Source organism: Dermacentor silvarum, chromosome 3, assembly GCF_013339745.2.
Source record: "Dermacentor silvarum isolate Dsil-2018 chromosome 3, BIME_Dsil_1.4, whole genome shotgun sequence".
Classification (NCBI taxonomy): domain Eukaryota; kingdom Metazoa; phylum Arthropoda; class Arachnida; order Ixodida; family Ixodidae; genus Dermacentor; species Dermacentor silvarum.
In genome coordinates this window covers 58122174-58130178 of record NC_051156.1, presented here as the reverse complement: position 1 = coordinate 58130178, position 8005 = coordinate 58122174, and positions in this window count along the sequence as shown.

Sequence of the window (8005 nt, the reverse complement as noted above, 5' to 3'; positions counted from 1 at the left end):
TCCTTCGCCAGCATCGATATCACTGACATGCCTTCCGAACAGCGCAAGGATTCCTGGATCACATCGCTGATCGACGTTCTAGCTGCGCCTTCGACGACACCTGCCCACGCCTCTCTCGTGCCCTTCGTCGCCAGGTAGCTCATTATGCGCTCCGGGACGCAATGTTGTACCGCCGCAACTATCAGCCAGATGGTCGAAAATGGCTTCTTGTTATACCTCGCCATTTATGCTTCGATCTGTGCACGCACTTCCACGCCGACCCACAAAACGCGCATGCTGGCGTTTCGAAAACCTATGATAGACTTCGCCAGCGATTCTACTGGCGGGGAATGTACACATACATCCGCAAGCACATTCGCTCCTGCATTGAGTGTCAACGCCAGAAGACAACTTGTCCCACGCCTGGGCTATTACAACCTTTGCCGTGTCCAGCTCGCCCGTTTGGTAGACTCGGCAAAGACCTGTACGGGCCCCTTCCTTCCACCCCTGCGGGCAATTGGTGGATTATTGTGGCCGTCGACCATCTCATTCGTTATGCCGAAACCGCTGCTCTTCCAACAGCTTCAGCTCGTGATGTTGTCTTGTTCATCTTGCGCAGCTTCCTTCTTCGCCATGGCGCACCACGCGAGCTGCTGAGCGACTGTGGGCGTGTGTTACTTTCGCAAGTCTTCCAAGAGCTTCTGAGTGCGTGCAATACTATTCATCGCACCACTACAAGCCATCATCCACAGACTAATGGCTTGACGGAGCAGTTTAATCGAACACTTGGTGATATGCTCTCCATGTACATAGCCTCCGACCATTCTAATTGAGACTTGGTGCTTCCTTTTTGACATAGGCCTACAATACAGCCACACAACCCACCACTGGATTTTCCCCTTTCTTTCTCCTATACGGACGTGAGCCCTCTTCCACACTGGATACCATACTTCCGTACCGCCCGGATGCTTCCGAATACCGCCCAGCCTCAGAACTCGCTCAGTGTGCCGAAGAGTGCCACCAACTAGCACGCTCATTTACATCCGTGACACAAGGTCTTCAAAAAGTACACTTGGACCCGGCTAAATCTGCCCCTACCTTCCCTGTCGGCTCGTTCGTGTGGCTTTCAATTCCATGACAGACCCCCGGTCTCTCCCGCAAGTTTGCAGCGAAATATCATGGTCCCTACCGGATCGTACAATGCCAGTCGCCGGTGAACTACGTCGTCGAGCCTGTGACGCCTCCCACCTACAGACGCTGCCGCGGTCGTGAAACAGTCCACGTGAGCCGCTTAAAGCCCTACTACGACCCCCTTGTGCTTGCAGGGCCTTGAGTCGCTAGGATGGCTTGAGAGCGCGAGACCGTGACCGACGCTCTTGGGCCAAGGCTGTTGTTACGTAGCCCCAGCTTGTAAATAAACGCCCTTACAGTATATATATATATATATATATATATATAATTGTGAGCGCTTACTGTGCAGGTCATCATCGTCATCATGTGTATATACCCATCCTCATAATCATCATCATTTTTGTCGGGTTGGTGTTCGTGGGCTGTCCCGCGCTGTGTGACAATAGAAGAGCCCTGCCTTCGTCCCAGGCTTCGTCTCGCAATATATATATATATATATATATATATATATATATATATATATATATATGTTTTCCTGAACGAACCTGTCGTTGCAATCATCCTGTGGTGCTCTCTTAGCATGTTTGAGTGATGATTCGTTATGGTGCATGTACCCTACAGCAAAAAGCTGTCTCTGTCAAGGTTGTTTGTCATTCCCTGCCAAGGTTGTTTGATGTGTCATCTGGTTGTAAACCCTATCTTCTTGTGTATATGCTTGGTGACATTGGCTGCTCTGCGGACTTTGTTGTACAAATCTGTTCTTACAAACATGCCGTGGCGAAAAAAAATTGTTCATTTTCATTATTTCTATCATTTTTATACTGTTTATTATTTATATTTAATTCTCCTTTTTTTAAACACGTTTGACATGTGTAACGCTGATTCTACACGGATACCTTACAGCAACAGCGTGTCATGAAGACCCCCCCCCCCCTCCAGTACCATGTAGGTCTCTGTGAAGATTGTTAGTCATGCCCTGTCAAGGTTGTTTGACTGATCTGCTTGTGTATATGCTTGGGGACATTATCTGCTCTGCGGACTTTTTTGTACAAACCTTTTCGTACAACCATGCCGGGGCGTAAACATCTTTTTCATTTTGATATTTTTTCCCTTATTTTTTTCCCTTTTTTTCCTGATTTTTATATTTTTTTCTATTTTTTCATTTTTTCTAACCACGTTTGACATGTGCAATGCTGATTCGGCACGGGTACCTGACAGCAACAGTGTGTTGTGAGGACCCCCCCCCCCCCCCCCCTCCAGTGCCATGTAGGTCTCTGTCAAGATTGTTAGTCATGCCTTGTCAAGGTTGTTTGACTGATCTTCTTGTGTATATACTTGGTGACATTGGCTGCTCTGCGGACTTTTTTGTACAAACCTTTTCGTACAACCATCATCATCATCATCATCAGCCTATATTTATGTCCACTGCAGGACGAAGGCCTCTCCCTGCGATCTCCAATTACCCCTGTCTTGCGCTAGCGTATTCCAACTTGCGCCTGCGAATTTCCTAATCTCATCATCCCACCTGACTTTCTGCCTTCCTCGACTGCGCTTCCCTTCTCTTGGTATCCATTCTGTAACCCTAATGGTCCACCGGTTATCCATCCTACGCATTACATGGCCTGCCCAGCCCCATTTCTTCCGCTTAATGTCAACTAGAATATCGTCTACCCCCGTTTGTTCTCTGATCCACACCGCTGTCTTCCTGTCTCTTAACGTTACTCCTAAGATTTTTCGTTCCATCGCTCTTTGTGCGGTCCTTAACTTGTTCTCGAGCTTCTTTGTTAACCTCCAAGTTTCTGCCCCATATGTTAGCACCGGTAGAATGCAATGATTGTACACTTTTCTTTTCAACGACAGTGGTACGCTCCCAGTCAGGATTTGGCAATGCCTGCCGTATGCACTCCAACCCAATTTTATTCTTCTGTAAATTTCTTTCTCATGATCGGGGTCCCCTGTGAGTAATTGACCTAGATAAACATATTCCTTTACAGACTCTAGAGGCTGACTGGCGATCCTGAATTCTTGTTCCCTTGCCAGGCTATTGAAGATTATCTTTGTCTTCTGCATATTCATCTTCAACCCAATTCTTGCACTTTCTCGATGAAGGTCCTCAATCATTTGTCGTAATTCCTCTCCATTGTTGCTCAATAGGACAATGTCATCTGCAAACCGAAGGTTGCTGAGATATTCGCCGTCGATCCTCACTCCTAATCCTTCCCAGTCTAAGAGCTTGAATACTTCTTCTAAGCATGCAGTGAATAGCATTGGAGAGATTGTGTCTCCTTGCCTGACCCCTTTCTTGATAGGTATCTTTCTACTTTTCTTGTGGAGAACCAAGGTAGCTGTAAAATCCTTGTAGATATTTGCTAAGATATTCACGTATGCCTCCTCTACTCCTTGATTACGCAATGCCTCTATGACTGCTGGTATCTCTACTGAATCGAATGCCTTTTCATAATCTATGAAAGCCATATAGAGAGGTTGATTGTACTCCGCAGATTTCTCGATTACCTGATTGATGGCATGGATATGGTCCATCGTAGAATATCCCTTCCTGAAGCCAGCCTGTTCTCTTGGTTGACTGAAGTCAAGTGTTGTCCTGATTCTATTGGAAATTATCTTGGTGAATATGCAACCATGCCGGGGCGTAAATATCTTTTTCATTTTGATACTTTTCTTCCTTATTTTTATATTTTCTTATATTGTTTCATTTTTTCTAACCACGTTTGACATGTGCAATGCTGATGCGGCACGGGTACCTGACAGCCACAGTGTGTCGTGAGGAACCCCCCCCCCCCCCCCCCAATACCATGTAGGTATTTAAGCACACTGCCTTATCATTTCATGTATTCCCTGACGAAGGCCGGAACCCGGCCGAAACGTTGGAAATAAAGTATCGTTTTTTTCGTACTTGCGTCATCAACCTCCAAGTTCCCATATATATATATAGAGAGAGAGAGAGAGTGAAAGCAAGGCGTGTCAGTGGCCCTTGACATCAGAATGTTAGGAAAGCGGAGTGCGTCAGCTGGGAGAGTACGGATACGTATGCGGTGTTTTAAGCTTATTTTACATGGTCCTCATAAATTTTCTCAGGTGACGTGCACAGATTAGATGTTTTGTACAACGACTGCGATACCTGCAAGATCTATGCCACTCCGTCCTCCAGAAATGGTAAGCATAGCTGCAAGACAGCACTGTTCTTCTCAATACTCTCCAGTTTACCCTCTCATTTATTAGTCCTGATTCTTAGTGGCTCTTAACTGACTTTACTGATGATATAAGTTACTGTCAGAATAGAAACAGCTAACTTTGGTCGCAAGCAGGCGTGCGTGCGTGCGTGTGTTGCGCGCGCGTGTGTGTAGGTGTGTGTGTGCGTGCGTGCGTGCGTGCGTGCGTGTGGGTGTGTGTGTGTGTTCCGTGAAGTTTCTTCCCTGTCCTGAACAGCGCGCTGCACTCGCGTGCTATACCTGTATCGTGTTCCGCGCTAGTTGTAGACGCTCATTCGCACCAATTGCGGTGCCTTCTCGGTTCATTTTATCTGCTAGCATCCCTTTTCACATCTTTCGCGCATATGCGGTGATAACTCAATTTTCTGCAGTAGGGAAGGCGTCACAGCTAGCCATTCTTCGCTCCGTCTCTCCATTGTATATTCAGGCGGCAGCTCGAAGCCAATGTTTTCTCACTAGGCCATTGATGTCAAAAGAATACACTAGTTGAGTAATGACCACGCGTACATTAGCTTATTGCTCTCATGATCTACCAATACTGTTTTCCGTGTGACACTTTTCGCTGGTCACAGGCGCGGTGTGCATTTTCATGCGCCAGCCGCAGCCCCAGCTCATTCAGCACAAGGGCAGAAGAGAAGCATCATCAGCCGAAACAAACTTAATGAAATCAGTGCCCCAAGCAGGTCGGCACGAAATTTCATGCATATAAGACGTACTCGCGATATCCTAGCTACTTTTTCCTGTCTTGTCCAACTCATCAATGTCGCCGGTGGGCGACATGATCGCTGCGAGCAGGCACCGTCAAGCGATCGCTTTCGGGGATAGAATCACTTACGCGCAATTCGCGTCTTGGCATCCGACGCGTCAGAGGCCGTGTATTGCGTTGTGCAAAGTGAGGAGCACCAGTGCGCGTCCTGTGCCGAGTCGTGCAAAAGCTCGTGAAAGCTGGCGTCGGAGAAATGGACTGACTACGCCGAGCGCGTGCCAGCCGCGCCAGCCGCTGCCATGCTGGTATCATGTTTACGTTTATCCCGAGGCCAGCTGTGACCGGTACCGGCGTTTCGATTTTGCAAACTTTGGACAGCTTCGGGTTGCCTTGGGATCCCAACCCAAGTGACTTCCTATCAGGACCGAAACTAGCTGGCTGCCGTCGGGCTGCCAGCGTGCTGCCAGAACTCCGAAAATCGAAGAAGCCCATCATTAGACGGTGTCCGTTGGCAGGCCGATCATGAAGCGCGAAGGACAAAACGTTCCGTGTACACAGTGCTGAAAAGCTTCGCCTGACGTAAAAATTTGAGCTTAGCAAACGATGAGTCAACATGGACGATGAGTTGACGTGCCAACGACGGGTCAACATGGAATATTAAATATAACGGATAAATAAATGCAAAATGTTGGAACCCTGCTTTGTGACTACCGTTAACAAAACGCGATGGTTACGTGGCACACTTATTACTTAGAGGAGAGGCTGGTAGCTTCAGATTCCTTAGCCTAAGGGCGATGTCAAGACTAAATGAAAAATCTGTGGCGGGGACTCGTGATGTTGTAAACAACGTTCTTGCCAGACGTAGCTGCTCTTCGCTTGCATGCTTATGGAGCACTGCAGGAACCTTTATTAACAAAAGATTCGACAATGGTGGTGAGAGTACGAATGAACCACGCACGTTCTGCCGATGAAATAGCTATTACCACTGGTCATTAACTTTCTTGAAGATATAAGCACATTGCGCAAACAAACAAAAGTCCGTTTGTAAGGGAACGAAGAACATTTCACTTGCTATATTAAGTTCAAAGTCAGTGAACTAATCAACAGTTGAATGCTTAGGAACCCTGCGAGCGATCCTCACGAGGCTATCAGGCTCTCTGCGACAGAGCTAAACATGTCGTATTCGATGGCTGCCCAGCTGCAACGAGTGATTTAAAATTACTGCTTAGCTACGAGTGCTCAATGCTGAGCGGTTGCGTTTTTCTAACCACAGTACTGAAACGACGCAAGACGCATGCTCGGCGTTTCACGTAGCTTTACCTACCCGTTGTGGTGGCTTAGCGAGCTAGGCGTTGCGCTTCCGAGCACGAGTCCGGGGGTTCAAATCCTTATCGTGGCGGCCGCATATCGATGGAGGTTAAATGCACAAACACCCGTCTGCTGTACATTGAGTGCACGCTAAAGTTTCCCAGCCGGTCAAAATTTTCGTAGTTCCCCACAACGGAGTGACTCATGACGAGATCGTGATGTTGGCACGTAAAACTCTACAACTGCAATAAAAAGTATTAATAACCTTGATCAAAGTTTCAAGAAAGCCCCAGCTGCGGTGACAGACGAAACCAACAGCATTGTTTTTAAAATAGTTCTAGGCTACTCAGACCAATAATACACCGCACTTGCTGAGTGATCAGTTAACACTTGTTAGTTAGATTCTTAGACGTTTATTTTAAAGAATAAGTGACTGACTATAAATGTGTTATAGCTGCAAAACATCAGCTCAGCACTGTTGTGTATGCAAGAGTCTCATTTGCGATAATGAGGCGAAATTATTTTAAGCGAGCGTTCTGAAAATTTCTCTTCGTCAACGATGGCAACCAAAAAATATGGGCTGTCGATCTTATCCGTGAACGAGGTGACTCTTTTCTTTGGTCAAAGTTACATAAAGAAGGCTGCAGTAAGGTAAAGCACTTTCCTTTCACTTCTGATATTGAAAGAAGTGTTTCGCTCCACTCAATATTTTTTTTTTGTTTTGCAGACAAAGCATGCATTATGTATATTGCTGAGACTGCCTTGGACCAAGAAAATATCCATTGCCACTTCATTTTTGATTTGTTGTGCAGACCTTCATACAAGTACATTAGATCAGACGCCAGCTGTCTCGTCGCTAATGGAAACAGACCTCTGTAATTTTTGCTTGGTTTGAACAACTAAAAGTATACTTTCTTGTACCTTTGCATCACATGAAAAATATGTTTCTGGTTTTTCGGATACAGAAGAATAAATGCCTTGGTCAATTATTTTCTTTGCACAAATACTAATGGATTTCAAATAAAGTATTCAAGAATAATAAGGTATATGCGAGTCTTGTGCTTCTTACCAGACGTGCCGACTTTCACTGTCGTCATTTAAATTCCTGGCAAACGTAAGTGAGTATTTCATTTATAGAAAATACAGTAGGCCAATCGCACATTTGAAAATAATGGTTTGGGTGCATTAAAGAACGTGTATCACCAGCTACCACACGCACTGCAAAAAAACTTCGCTCTTTGTATTTTATATTTGTACTAACTCCCATAGTGTTGTCTCTACATAGTTACGGACAAAATGCTTTTTTGTTGTTGTTGTTGCGGTATATCGAGAAGGCAGTGAGGTGCTCCACCAATTCCACTGTTCCCAAGCCAATCAGACAGTCACTGCACTGGCAATAATGCAGTTGATCAAATGTAGATCCTGAAGTCGCACTTCTTCCGCGACAGCAAATAGCTGCAGTGTCGCACTGGTCCCCGTTACTGACGAGAAAGGCATGGAGTACAACGGAGGTGGCGGGGGAGTTGCACCATTCTCGCAATATTAATAACGAGGGGCAAAGCCGACATTGCCCCAATGCCTAAGCCAGGCACGGTTGTCGAAGGTTGCCTATATTTACCGCAGGAGAACACTCTTGCTGTTCTCCTCTAGC